This window comes from Phocoena sinus, chromosome 7 (assembly GCF_008692025.1).
Source record: "Phocoena sinus isolate mPhoSin1 chromosome 7, mPhoSin1.pri, whole genome shotgun sequence".
Classification (NCBI taxonomy): Eukaryota; Metazoa; Chordata; class Mammalia; order Artiodactyla; family Phocoenidae; genus Phocoena; species Phocoena sinus.
The window spans coordinates 19,179,739-19,193,203 of record NC_045769.1 but is presented as its reverse complement, the minus strand read 5'-3'; the positions used below and the strand labels follow the sequence as shown (position 1 = coordinate 19,193,203).

The 13,465-nt window shown below is 43.2% G+C and overlaps 1 protein-coding gene and 1 pseudogene across 1 annotated transcript in view; both read left to right on the top strand.

Moving 5' to 3' along the window:
* Positions 1-5,595: 5,595 nt before the first annotated feature.
* Positions 5,596-13,465, top strand: part of TTLL4 (tubulin tyrosine ligase like 4) — a 38,263-nt gene continuing 30,393 nt past the window's right edge. The window contains exon 1 of the mRNA XM_032637881.1: positions 5,596-5,878. The gene's annotated coding sequence lies outside the window, so the exon portion shown is untranslated. The remainder of the gene's footprint in view (positions 5,879-13,465) is intronic.
* LOC116756327 lies at positions 7,527-8,006 on the top strand (annotated as a pseudogene).

Below are 13,465 nucleotides of genomic sequence, written 5' to 3'. Positions count from 1 at the left end.
GTGCTATACAGTAGGACCTTGTTGTTTATCCATTCTATATATATCAGTTTGCATCTACTAATCCCAAATTCCCAATCCAACCCTCTCCCAGGCCCCTCCCCCTTGGCAACCACCAGTCTATTTTCTATAACGTATATTTATTGAGTCCTTTCTATACGCCAGATACTATTCTAGGCACTGGAGGTAAAGCAATGCCTTTTGGTCATAGAGTTTCCATTCTGGTTGGGGAGACAGTGGGCTTATTAAAATGAGTGAATTGCGGACTCCCCTGGTGGCGCAGTGGTTAAGAATCCACCTGCCAATGCAGGGGACATGGATTCGAGCCCTGGTCGGGGAAGATCCCGCATGCTTTGGAGCAACTAAGCCCGTGCGCCACAACTACTGAAGCCTGCACGCCTAGATCCCGTGCTCCACAACAAGAGAAGCCACCGCAATGAGAAGCCCGTGCACCGCAACGAAGAAGTAGCCCCTGCTCGCCGCAACTAGAGAAAGCCTGCGCGCAGCAACGAAGACCCAACCCAGCCAAAAATAAATAAATAAAATATTAAATTACTTAAAGAAAACTTAAAAAAAATAAATTTTTTAGTATGTAGGAATGTGATAAAAGCTCCAGAGAAATACAAAGCAGGAAGGGGGGTGATGAGGAGTGCTGAGCTGGATAGCCAGGGTAGACCTCACTTAGAAGATGACATTTGAACAAAGCAGTGCAGCTCTCTGAGGGAAGACTATGCAGGGAGAATGGTCTTCAAAGGCCATTGGAGTATGGCCATATGGAAGTATGCCTGGAGTGCTTGAGGAGCTATGAGGAGGCCAGTTTGGATGGAAAAAAGAAGGGGGAGAACAGTAGGAAATGAGGACAGGAAGGTAATAGGGACCAGATGTAGGCCTTAAAGACCTTACATTTTACATAGAGTAGGGATCTATTGGAAGTTGGATCAGAGGAGTTCTGAGATCTACCTTATGTTCTAAAAGATTGCTCTTCATTCTTGTATTATGATGGACAGTGAGGAATGGGGGAGGAGGGGAAGTAGTGTGGGCAATTAGGAGGCTATTGTAATAATCCACATGAGAGATAATGGTGTCCTGGACTGGAGTGGTGAAAAGTAGTCAGATTTTGAATGTATTTTGAAGATGGAACAAATAAGTTTTCTTGACTGATTGGATGTGAGAGTGTAACAAAGGAAAGCAGTCAAGGATGACTCCATGGTTTTTGGCCCGAGCAATTGGAAGGATGGAATTGCCATTAACTGAAGTGAGGAAGGCTGTTAGTGGAGTGGTACTGGGTGGGAAAACTCTAGTTCAGTTTTGAACATTAAGTCTATTAGCTGGAAATTTTCAAACATACAAAAAAGTAGAGAGATTAGTTCAGTGAACCCCATCACCACTTCGATAGCTACCATATACTCTTTTTTTTTTTGCGGTACGCGGGCCTCTCACTGTTGTGGCCTCTCCCGTTGCGGAGCACAGGCTCTGGACGCGCAGGCTCAGCAGCCATGGCTCACGGGCTCAGCCGCTCCGCGGCATGTGGGATCTTCCCGGACCGGGGCACGAGCCCATGTCCCCTGCAACGGCAGGCGGACTCTCAACCACTGTGCCACCAGGGAAGCCCTATTCTTTTTTTACTTAAGTATTTTGAAACAAATCCTGGGCAGCATATGTTATCCATGAGTACATCGGAATGTATCTCTGACAAATCAGAAATTTTGTTTTTGTTTTTCACAAAACCACAGTACTTCACTAAGACCTGTCTGATTAACACAAATATGTATACAGTATTGTGTTTTTAAATCCGGATTTTATTTTTCCTAGAAGGTAAACTAGGGGGAATTACCTTGTAAAGGAATTATTTGCCTTTTCCAAATAATTTGTTAAACACTAGCTTGAAATATTTTGCTTATCTGGTATGTAAACAATTTAATGTAGAGAAATTAAATTTACATCCAAACTTTTTAGGCTATTGCATCAAGCAATAATTAATTTTTTTTTTTTTGCGGTACGCGGCCTCTCACTGTTGTGGCCTCTCCTGTTGCGGAGCACAGGCTGCAGACGCACAGGCTCAGTGGCCATGGCTCACGGGCCCAGCCGCTCCGCGGCATGTGGGATCTTCCCGGACCGGGGCACGAACCCGTGTCCCCTGCATCGGCAGGCGGACTCTCAACCACTGCGCCACCAGGGAAGCCCTAAAACCTGTATTTTATTCATATTTCCTTAATTCTTACCTAATTTCCTTTTTCTGTTCCAAGATCTCATTACACGTCATTTAGCTGTCCTTGGGCTCCTCTGGCTCTAACAGTTTCTTAGAAGTTTCTTGTTTTTGATGACCTTGACAATTTTTTTTAACATCTTTATTGGAGTATAATTGCTTTACAGTGTTGTGTTAGTTTCTGCTGTATAACAAAGTGAATCAGCTATATGCATACATATATCCCCTCCCTCTTGCATCTCCCTCCCACCCTCCCTATCCCACCACTCTAGGTAGTCACAAAGCGCCGAGCTGATCTCCCTGTGCTATGCGGCTGCTTCCCGCTAGCTATCTATTTTACATTTGGTAGTGTATATATGTCCATGCCACTCTCTCACTTTGTCCCAGCTTACCCTTCCCCCTCCCCGTGTCCTCAAGTCCATTCTCTACGTCTGCGTCTTTATTCCTGTCCTGCCCCTAGGTTCATCAGAACCTTTTTTTTTGTTTAGATTCCATATATATGTGTTAGCATACGGTATTTGTTTTTCTCTTCTGGCTTACTTCACTCTGTATGACAGACTCTAGGTCCATCCACCTCACTACAGATAACTCAATTTCATTTCTTTTATGGCTGAGTAATATCCCATTGTATATATGTGCCACATCTTCATCCATTCATCTGTTGATGGACACTTAGGTTGCTTCCATGTCCTGGCTATTGTAAATAGTGCTGCAATGAACATTGTGACCTTGACAATTTTGAGAGGTACTGGTCAGGTATTTTGTAGGATGCTCCTCTACTGGAATTTGCCTGGTGTTTCTCATGCCTATACTGGAATTATGGGTTTGGGGGAGGAAGATCACAAAAGTAAAATGCCATTTTCATCATATATCAAGGGCATATACTATCTACATGACCTAGGACTTGGTGTTGACCTTGATCACCTGGCAGAAGTGATGTTTGTCAGATTTTTCTACTGTTACTACTATTGCCCTACTCCGCCTCCCTTTCCATACTGTACTCATTGGAAAGAAGTCGCTCTGCACAGCCCAAACTTGAGGAATGGGGGTTATACTCCCCCTCCTTTAGGGCTGAGTATCTAAATAATTTGGGGGGAATTTTTCTGCATAGAAGATTTGTCTTTTTATCACATTTGTGAATATATTCAACCATTTATTTATATCAGGGACTCATGGATATTTTATACTTTGGGTCATAAACCACTGTTTATTTGATTTTATTGCTCAAATTGTTCGAGCTTTGGTCCTTGGGAGTTCTTTCAGTTAGCTCCTGTGACATACACCCACCAATCTGTTTTTTGTTTGTTTTAGGAACACTTTCTTTCTGGCACTACCAGATGCTTCGGGCTCATTTTGTATATTTCCTGTTCCGGTCTGAGAATCAGCCATTTCTCTAGGGAGCCCTGGTTCCTTGTAATGTAGTGGTATTAGAAACTAAGACCTGGATGCTACCTGTGCTCGTTGCTACTAGGGTGTTTGCTGTCGTATTTTAAAGCAAAAGCAACCCCCTAGCACCATGTTGTTTAATACCTTATAGTGTCTGTAAAAAATAAGGATATCTTCTTAAAAGATGTCAAAATGTCCTGTGGCTGCCAGAAAAAATCACCACAAATTTAGTGACTTAAAACAACAGAAATTCTCTCACAGTTCTGGAAGCCAGAATTCTGAAATCAGGCTGTCTGAAGAACCCCATTCCCTCAGAATGTTCTAAGGAAGAATCCATTCTTGCCTCTTCTACCTTCTGGTAGCCCCAGGCATTCCTCTTCACTCTGATCTGTACCTCCTTGGTCACACTGCCTCTTCCTTTTTTCTGTGTATTCTCTGTGTCTGTCCCAGCTCCCTCTGCCTCACTAGGGACACTTGTTACTGGGTTTAGGGCCCACCCAGATAATCCAGGAAAATTCCTTAATCCTTTCAAGATCATCCTCTCAAAATCCTCACTCACATATTTTGTCATATAAAGTAATATTTACAGGTTCCTGGAATTAACACAAGGATATATTGGGGGGGTCACCATTCAGTAAACTACAATAACTAAAAATATTAATAATGATTTCTTAACATTATCTATGTTCTTAATATTCCCCCATCCATGTTCAGATTTCTCTATTGTCTCAAAAGTATCTTTTTTGTTTTGTTTTGTTTTTTGCAGTAGGCAGGCCTCTCACTATTGTGGCCTTTCCCGTTGCGGAGCACAGGCTCTGGACGTGCAGGCTCAGCGGCCATGGCTCACGGGCCCAGCCGCTCCGCGGCATGTGGGATCTTCCCGGACCGGGGGGGGGGGGGCGGGGGCACAAACTCGCGTCCCCTGCATTGGCAGGCGGACTCTCAACCACTGTGCCACCAGGGAAGCCCAAAAGTATCTTTTTTGCAGTTGGCTGATTTGCATCAGGATCTAAACAAGGTCCACTCATTGATGTAATTATGTCTCTTAAGTCTCTTATGATATAGAACACCTCACTCTTTTTTTATACTCTGAAATTGTCGGAGAAATTAGGTCATTCCTCGATACGTTGGCCTACATTCTGGATTGGTCAAATGGCTTTCTTGTGACGACGTTTCTCTTTATTTCCTGAAAACTGGAAGTTGGAGCCAAGAGTTTGATTAAGATTCAGATTCAAATGATTTTTAGACAAAAATACACTACTTCCTAAGTATTACTGTGTAGTTCAAATTGCATATCATGAGATAATTTATAGCTGCCCCACATTTCATGATCTAAGAGTGATTAAAATATACAAGTGATAGCAAATGTCCTTTCAGTGTAAAAATCCCCCATCAACCCTCTAATGATTTTAGCATTTATCAATGACTGTTGCCTAAATCAAATATTTATTAAGCATCTTTGTTCTGGTCCCGATTATTTTCCTTAGGTTAGTTTCATCTTTTATTGTCCCCTTTATTTCTGTAGCAGACTATTTAGAAAAGTTTTCACCCTCCATCTCTCTTGAGATCTCCAAATCCATTAGGTCTAGGGACATCTGAGACTGAGGGGGTACAATCTGTCTTGCCTGGCGAGATAATTAACTGAGTCAGTGTTTCCTAAAGTTCACACTTGGAGCCCCGGAAGCAGGTGGTTGTAATTGGAGCCTGTTGGGTGGGTGGGGTTAGGGGAAGGTGGGTAGACGGAAGCATGGCGGATCTGGCGATCTATCCTTTCCTGGGGTCAAACTCAAAGGCTTACTGGAAGGAACTACAAGAAAATCCTTTAATAAAGCCTGAGCTCTTTGATTTTAGAGGAGCGAATTAAGGCACGGCCGAAGAAAGAGTCCATAGGGGTTAGGTAGAATCAAGGTATAGCGCCGCCAGGACTTAGCCTTTAACGGATTTAACATTGAGACTACATCTCCCAGAATTCCACTCGACGAGTCCCACCCCTGTTGAAGCGTTGCGTGTGCGCGAGCCGTGTGACCGCCTGCCCTCCCAAACTCCACAATCCCCGAGATTCCGCGCGCCTGCCTCCCTCCCGCTGGGATCGCCCCTTCAGGCCCTCCGTCCGTCCGCTGGGGGCGCGCGCAGTGCGTGGCTGGTGGCAGCGGCGCCGGCGGCTGATAGCGCGGGCCGTGTGGCCGTGCTGGTTGCTAGGGGCGCCTGAGGCCGCCCGCTAGCCCGGAAGGCCAAGGGAGGAAGCAGCCCGGAGCCGGCGCCCAGCCGGGGCGAAGCTGAGTCCGCTGGGTGAGTGTGGCCATGGAGCCAGGAAAACGACCCTCCGCCGCCCCGACTCTCCCGCCCCTCCCTCTGCCCGAGTCCTTTCACGCGGCCCCCAGCCCTCTGGCCGCTCCTGTCCCAGCCCTGCTTCCTGCCCGCCACCTCTCCATCCCCTGGGAGGAGAGGGGGCCGCGTCCTCCCACCCTGCCAGGACTTCGCGCCTCTTCGGAACCCTTCTCCACCCTCCCCCCTCCGCCCCCTTCCCCGCCACGCCCAGTGAACTTAGTCGCCCCGCCTCTGGGTGCCCCGAACCCTGCAGCATCCTCTCACCCTGGGCCTCCGTGCCTCGTCTTTCCCGCTCCGCTGCAGTTTAAATTCTCCCTGCTTGGGTGTAAGCCCAAGCTCCTCTCAGGCCTCACGGCTGAATTTTACATGGATACCCACTTTTTAACTTCCCCATCTTCACTATCTGTAGAGAACTACTTTCTTAAACTAGAGATTCAGACAGCATCCGAGGTGCTGTGGAATTAAATTCTTCATGTATCCATACATCCATTACTTCATTTAATCATTCAACGATTTTTAATAAACATCGACAAATATTTAGTGAGCCAGGGCACTGTGGAAGGCCCGGCGGGGGGGCGGATACAGTGGTGAGCATGGCAGGCGTGTTTTCACAGAGCTTATAGTCTAGGGGAGATTTTAATCAGGTAAACAGCATTTGCCGTATGTGTGGTGTGTGTTCTGATAGAACATTAGAAGGATATTTAACCCAAATTTACTTGGAAAACTATATTATCCCCATTCCCTGGTCTTCACATTCCCAATCTGGATCTAGGAAATGTTTTAATCCTTCCTTCCTTAGGGAGTTATCCCTGCTCTCTCAGTTACTCCAGATCCCATCTTCCTTAACGTCATTACCTGTTGATTTAGCCAGTCAACGAGTAGCTGGGAGACCCTTGGGACAGTGTTCTATCCCATCCTTAATTTCTTGCAATAAATACTGAGGCATTGTTTGCATAAAAACCACTCACTTGGTGCCCGTAAAGTTACCAGCTGCTTATTAATTGGGCTGAATGGAGCATTGAAAAATTATCAAGTGTTTTCTGGGAATAAAGAGGTGAGAGGACATTCCAGATACAAAGTAGCTTTAGTAAAGATACTAAAGTAGCTTTAGTAAAGGCCTGAAAAGAGAACTGGAAACAGTCGGATAGACCTGAGCTGTGTTTGGAGGGAACCAGCCCGGGACAAATAGGAATAGGGAAATTAATAGGGGTTAGATCACAAAGGGCTTTGGATGTTTTGCTGAGGAGTTAGAACTGCATCCTCCAGAGCAGTGGTTTTCAAGCAGGATATTCAGGGGCCTGAGACTTCCAAGGGAAAGACATGCACATATAGTTTTAGAAGAATCAGTTCCCAGATCCTCAGCTTCCAAATGAACGCTTCTAAAACTGACCTTACAAAAAAGGGGTGGAGAGTGTCATATCTCTCACGCTCTCAAATTTTACTATAGCATATTTTTCTGAGTATAAAAACCTCAGGTTGGCAAACGGAATATTTTGGAAATATTAATTTCAGAGGGGCCTTCTTTGGTGTTTGATTAAGTTACCTCAGAAACCTAGAAGGGCTCCAGCGGCCGGCGCTGGGGGATAGCACGCATGCGTCTTCTCTTTGAATGGGTGGCACCCTTATCCTCGCGGCGGCGGCAGGAGCCGTGGCCGTGCTGCTGGCAGTGCGGCTATGGGTAGTGCTGCGTCCCCGCGCCGCTGTGCCCCAGCGGTCTCTCAGCCTCTTGGTGCTGGCTGGGTCCGGTGGGCATACCACTGAGATCCTGAGGCTGCTCGAGAACTTGTCCGATGCCTACTCTCCTAGACATTATATCATTGCTGACACTGATGAAATGAGTGCCCGTAAAATAAATTCTTTTGAAGTAAATCGAGCTGATAGAAACTCCAGTGCTACGTTTCCCGAATACTATATTCACCGCATTCCCAGAAGCCGGGAGGTCCAGCAGTCCTGGCTGTCCACGGTACTCACCACCTTGTACTCTGTGTGGCTCTCCCTTCCCCCTGACTCACCGAGTGAAGCCAGATTTGGTAAGAAAACTGAGCCATATGGGAAAAAATTGACTTGCCCAAAGTCTGAGGGCCACTAAGTGGATCCAAACCCGGAAAGCCTGAGACTGCAGCATCTATACTCTAATCATTGTACTATTCTACCCTTCTGTTCGGGACATAACTATTGAATTCATGAATAAATTTCCTAATAGGATCATACAGATGAGACCACCCAGAAAAAAACAAACAAACAAACAAACAAAAAAACCCTAGAAGTCTTCCTGTCTTCCCATGTGTAATACACACTGCTGTTAGAGTGAAGCTTGTTCCTTGTTGGGATATTCTGAATTCAGAAGAACACAACAGTTGGAGACTTCCCTGGTGGTCCAGTGGTTAAGACTGCACCCTCCCAATGCAGGGGGCCCAAGTTCGATCCCTGGTCAGGGAACTAGATCCTGCATGCTGCAACTAAAAGATCCTGCATGCAGCGATGAAGATCCTGCATGCTGCATCCAAGACCCGGTGCAGTGAAATGAATAAATAAATATTAAAAAAAAAAAGAACACAACAGTTAAATGTGTCTAAAATGTTTTTTGGGACCACAGATTTTTCAAGCTGTATTGGATAGAAGTTGCATAAATTTTTTTAAAAGAGATTTCTTTTAGTTTAGATGTGTTAATCAGATAGTTAAAACTCATTTTATTAAATTGTCATGAAATGTTTATTTCAGTTACAGTTAATCCTTACCTTAGTTCTTTCTATAAAATATTTAGTATTTTCTACCTCCTCTTAACAAAAGGATAAACTTGTTTAAACTTGTGATGAAAAATTTTAGAGTTCAACTTTAAGATGTGCAAGGAATACATGGGTTTAATTTTTTTTTTTTTTTTTGGCTCTACCGCATGGCTTGCAGGATCTCAGTTCCCCAACCAGGGATTGAACCTGGACCATGGCAGTGAAAGTCTGGAATCCTAACCACTAGGCCACCAGGAACTCCCCGCGGAATACATGGTTTTAAAAATTCCTAGGGGAATACATGAGTAAAATCATCAGAAGAGTATATTGCAGGAAGACCACGGAAAGGTAATTAGCGGGAAGGTAACATCAGATTTGTGCTTGAGATTACTACTGTAGTGTCAGTGTGCAGTTTGAATAAGTAAGATTTTAGACTGAAGGCAGGGAGCCAATGAGAAAACTAGAGACCAGACTAGAGAGGATGAGGGCTTTATAGTGGTTGCAGTGAGAGAGAGGGTTTAGAGAGAGATTAACAGTGGTAGAGTGGACAAAACCTGGTGGCAAAGTAGATGTAGGGAGTGGGACAAAGAGCAGTCTGGAATGATTCTTGTTTTCTGACTTCAGTGATTAAGTGGGTGGTGATGCAGGAGGAACTATTAGGAGGAGGGCTTTGAGGAGAAAGATAAAGGAGTTTGGGCATGCTGAATTGAGGTTCCTGCAGCACATCAAGGTAGAAAGGCCTGGGAGGTTGTTCTGTAGGTCTGAGTGATGAAAGAAAGTTGAGAATGTAGGAGATGGTTGAGGCCATGGGATAAAAGAGGTTGCTTTGGGAGAGTTTGTGTTAATAGTTGCAACTGCCATTTATTGAGCACTTACTATGTGCCAGGCCAAATGAGAAGACTGAGCACAGAGGAGCACCAACTTTGAGAGAGTAGGTAGGGGAAAAGGGACGGAAGAAGGGAGACAGAATATTTATAACCAAATCCAAAAATGAATATGTAAATGAAAAATCCCTTGCTGAAAAACTATTTTTTTCTCTGTTTTCTACTATTTTTATTTATTTAAAAATTTTATTCTATTTATTTATTTTTTATACTGCAGGTTCTCAGTAGTTATCCATTTTGTACATATTAGTATATATATGTCAATCCCAATCTCCCAGTTCATCCCACCACCACCGCCCCACTCCCATACCCTGCTTTTCCCCCCTTGGTGTCCACTTTTGTTCTCTACATCTGTGTCTCTATTTCTCCCTTGCAGACTGGTTCATCTGTACCATTTTTCCAGATTGCACATATATGCGTTAATATACGATATTTGTTTTTCTCTTTCTGACTTACTTCACTCTGTATGACAGCCTCTAGGTCCATCCACGTTTCTACAAATGACCCAATTTCATTCCTTTTCATGGCTGAGTAATATTCCATCGTATATATGTATCACATCTTTATCCATTCATCTGTCGATGGGCATTTAGGTTGCTTCCATGACCTGGATATTGTAAATAATGCTGCAGTGAACATTGGGGTGCATGTGTCTTTTTGAATTATGGTTTTCTCTGGGTATATGCCCAGTGGTGGGATTGCTGGGTCGTATGGTAATTCTATTTTTAGTTTTTTAAGGAACGTCCATACTGTTCTCCATAGTGGCTGTATCAATTTACATTCCCACCATCAGTGCAAGAGGGTTCCCTTTTCTCCACACCCTCTCCAGCATTTATTGTTTGTAGATTTTCTGATGGTGCCCATTCTAACTGGTGTGAGGTGATACCTCACTGTAGTTTTGATTTGCATTTCTCTAATAATTAGTGATGTTGAGCATCTTTTCATGTGTTTGTTGGCCATCTGTATGTCTTCTTTGGAGAAATGTCTATGTAGGTCTTCTGCCCATTTTTGGATTGGGTTGTTTGTTTTCTTGAGATTGAGCTGCATGAGCTGCTTGTAAATTTTGGAGATTAATCCTTTGTCAGTTGCTTCATTTGCAAATACTTTCTCCCATTCTGAGGGTTGTCTTTTCATCTTGTTTATGGTTTCCTTTGCTGTGCAAAAGTTTTTGAGCTTCATTAGGTCCCATTTGTTTATTTTTGTTTTTATTTCCATTACTCTAGGAGGTAGATCAAAAAAGATCTTGCTGTGATTTATGTCTAAGAGTGTTCTTCTGAAGTTTTCCTCTAAGAGTTTTATAGTGTCTAGTCTTACATTTAGTTCTTTAATCCATTTTGAGTTTATTTTTGTGTGTGGTGTTATGGAGTGTTCTAATTTCTTTCTTTTACATGTAGTTGTCCAGTTTTCCCAGCACCATTTATTGAAGAGACTGTTTTTTCTCCATTGTATATCCTTGCCTCCTTTGTCATAGATTAGTTGACCATAGGTGTGTGGGTTTATCTCTGGGCTTTCTATACTGTTCTGTTGACCTATATTTCTTTTTTTTGTGCCAGTACCATATTGTCTTGATTACTGTAGCTTTGCAGTATAGTCTGAAGTCAAGGAGTTAGATTCCTCTAGCTCCATTTAAAAAAAATTAATTAATTAATTAATTTTTGGCTGTGTTGGGTCTTCGTTTCTGTGTGAGGGCTTTCTTTAGTTGTGGCAAGTGGGGGCCACTCTTCATCGCGGTGCGTGGGCCTCTCACTATCGCGGCCTCTCTTGTTGCGGAGTACAGGCTCCAGACGCGCAGGCTCAGTGGTTGTGGCTCACGGGCCTAGTTGCTCTGTGGCATGTGGGATCCTCCCAGCCCAGGGCTCGAACCTGTGTCCCGTGCATTAGCAGGCAGATTCTCAACCACTGCACTACCAGGGAAACCCCCTAGCTCCGTTTTTTTCCCTCAAGATTGCTTTGGCTATTTGGGGTCCATACAAATTTAAGATTTTTTGTTATAGTTCTGCAAAAAATGCTGTTGGTAATTTGATAGGGATTGCATTGAATCTGTAGATTGCTTTGGGAAGTACAGTCATTTTCACAATATTGATTCTTCTAATCCAAGAACATAGTATATCTCTCCATCTGTTTGTGTCATCTTTGATTTCTTTCATCAGTGTCTTATAGGTTTCTGCGTACAGGTCTTTTACGTCCTTAGGTAGGTTTATTCCTAGGTTTTTATTCTTTTGTTGCAATGGTGAATGGGATTGTTTCTTTAATTTCTCTTTCTGATCTTTTGTTGTTAGTATATAGGAATGCAAGAGATTTCTGTGCGTAATTTTGTATCCTGCAACTTTACCAAATTCATTGATTAGCTCTAGTAGTTTTTCTAGTGGCATGTTTAGGATTCTCTATGTATAGTATGTCATCTGCAAACAGTGGCAGTTTTACTTCTTTTCCAATTTGTATTTCTTTTATTTCTTTTTCCCTCTCTGATTGCCAAGGCTAGGACTTGCAAAACTATGTTGAATAGTAGTGGTGAGAGTGGACGTCCTTGTCTTGTTCCTGATCTTAGAGGAAATGCTTTCAGTTTTTCACCATTGAGAATGATGTTTGCTGTGGGTTTGTCATATATGGCCTTTATTATGTTGAGGTAGGTTCCCTCTATGCCCACTTTCTGGAGAGTTTTTATCATAAATGGGTGTTGAATTTTGTCAAAAGCTTTTTCTGCATCTATTGAGATGATCATATGGTATTTCTTCTTCAGTTTGTTTATATGCTGTATCCCATTGATTGATTTGCGTATATTGAAGAATCCTTGCATCCCTGGGATAAATCCCATTTGATCATCGTGTATGATCCTTTTAATGTGTTGTTGGATTCTGTTTGCTAGTATTTTGTTGAGGATTTTTGCATCTATGTTCATCAGTGATATTGGTCTGTAGTTTTCTCTTTTTGTGACATCTTTGTCTGGTTTTGGTATCAGGGTGATGGTGGCCTCGTAGAATGAGTTTGGGAGTTTTCCTCCCTCTGCTATATTTTGGAAGAGTTTGAGGACAGGTGTTAGCTCTTCTCTAAGTGTTTGATAGCATTCGCCTGTGAACCCATCTGGTCCTGGCTTTTGTTGGTTGGAAATTTTTTTTTTTTTTTTGTGGTACGCGGGCCTCTCACTGTTGTGGCCTCTCCCGTTGCGGAGCACAGGCTCCGGATGCACAGGCTCAGTGGCCATGGCTCACGGGCTCAGCCGCTCCGCGGCATGCGGGATCTTCCCAGACCGGGGCACGAACCCATGTCCCCTGCATCAGCAGGTGGACTCCCAACCACTGTGCCACCAGGGAAGCCCCTGTTGGAAAATTTTTAATCACAGTTTCAATTTCAGTGCTTGTGATTGGTCTGTTTATATTTTCTACTTCTTCCTGGTTCAGTCTTGGAAGATTGTGCTTTTCTAAGAATTTGTCCGTTTCTTCCACGTTGTCCGTTTTATTTGCATAGAGTTGCTTGTAGTAATCTCTCATGATTCTTTGTGTTTCTGCACTCAGTTGTTACCTCTCCTTTTTCATTTCTAATTCTGTTGATTTGAGTCTTCTCCCTTTTTTTTCTCAATGACTCTGGCTAATGGTTTATCAATTTTGTTTATCTTCTCAAAGAACTAGCTTTTAGTTTTATTGATTTTGGCTATTATTTCCTTCATTTCTTTTTCATTTATTTCTGATCTGATGTTTATGATTTCTTTCCTTCTGCTAACTTTGAGGGTTTTTTGTTCTTTCTCGAATTGCTTTCGGTGTACGGTTAGGTTGTTTATTTGAGATGTTTCTTGAGGTAGGATTGTATTGCTATAAAATTCCCTTTTAGAATTGCTTTTGCTGCATCCCATAGGTTTTGGGTCGTCATGTTTTCATTGTCATTTGTTTCTAGGTTTTTTTTGATTTCCTCTTTGATTTTTTCAGTGATCTCTTGGTTATTTA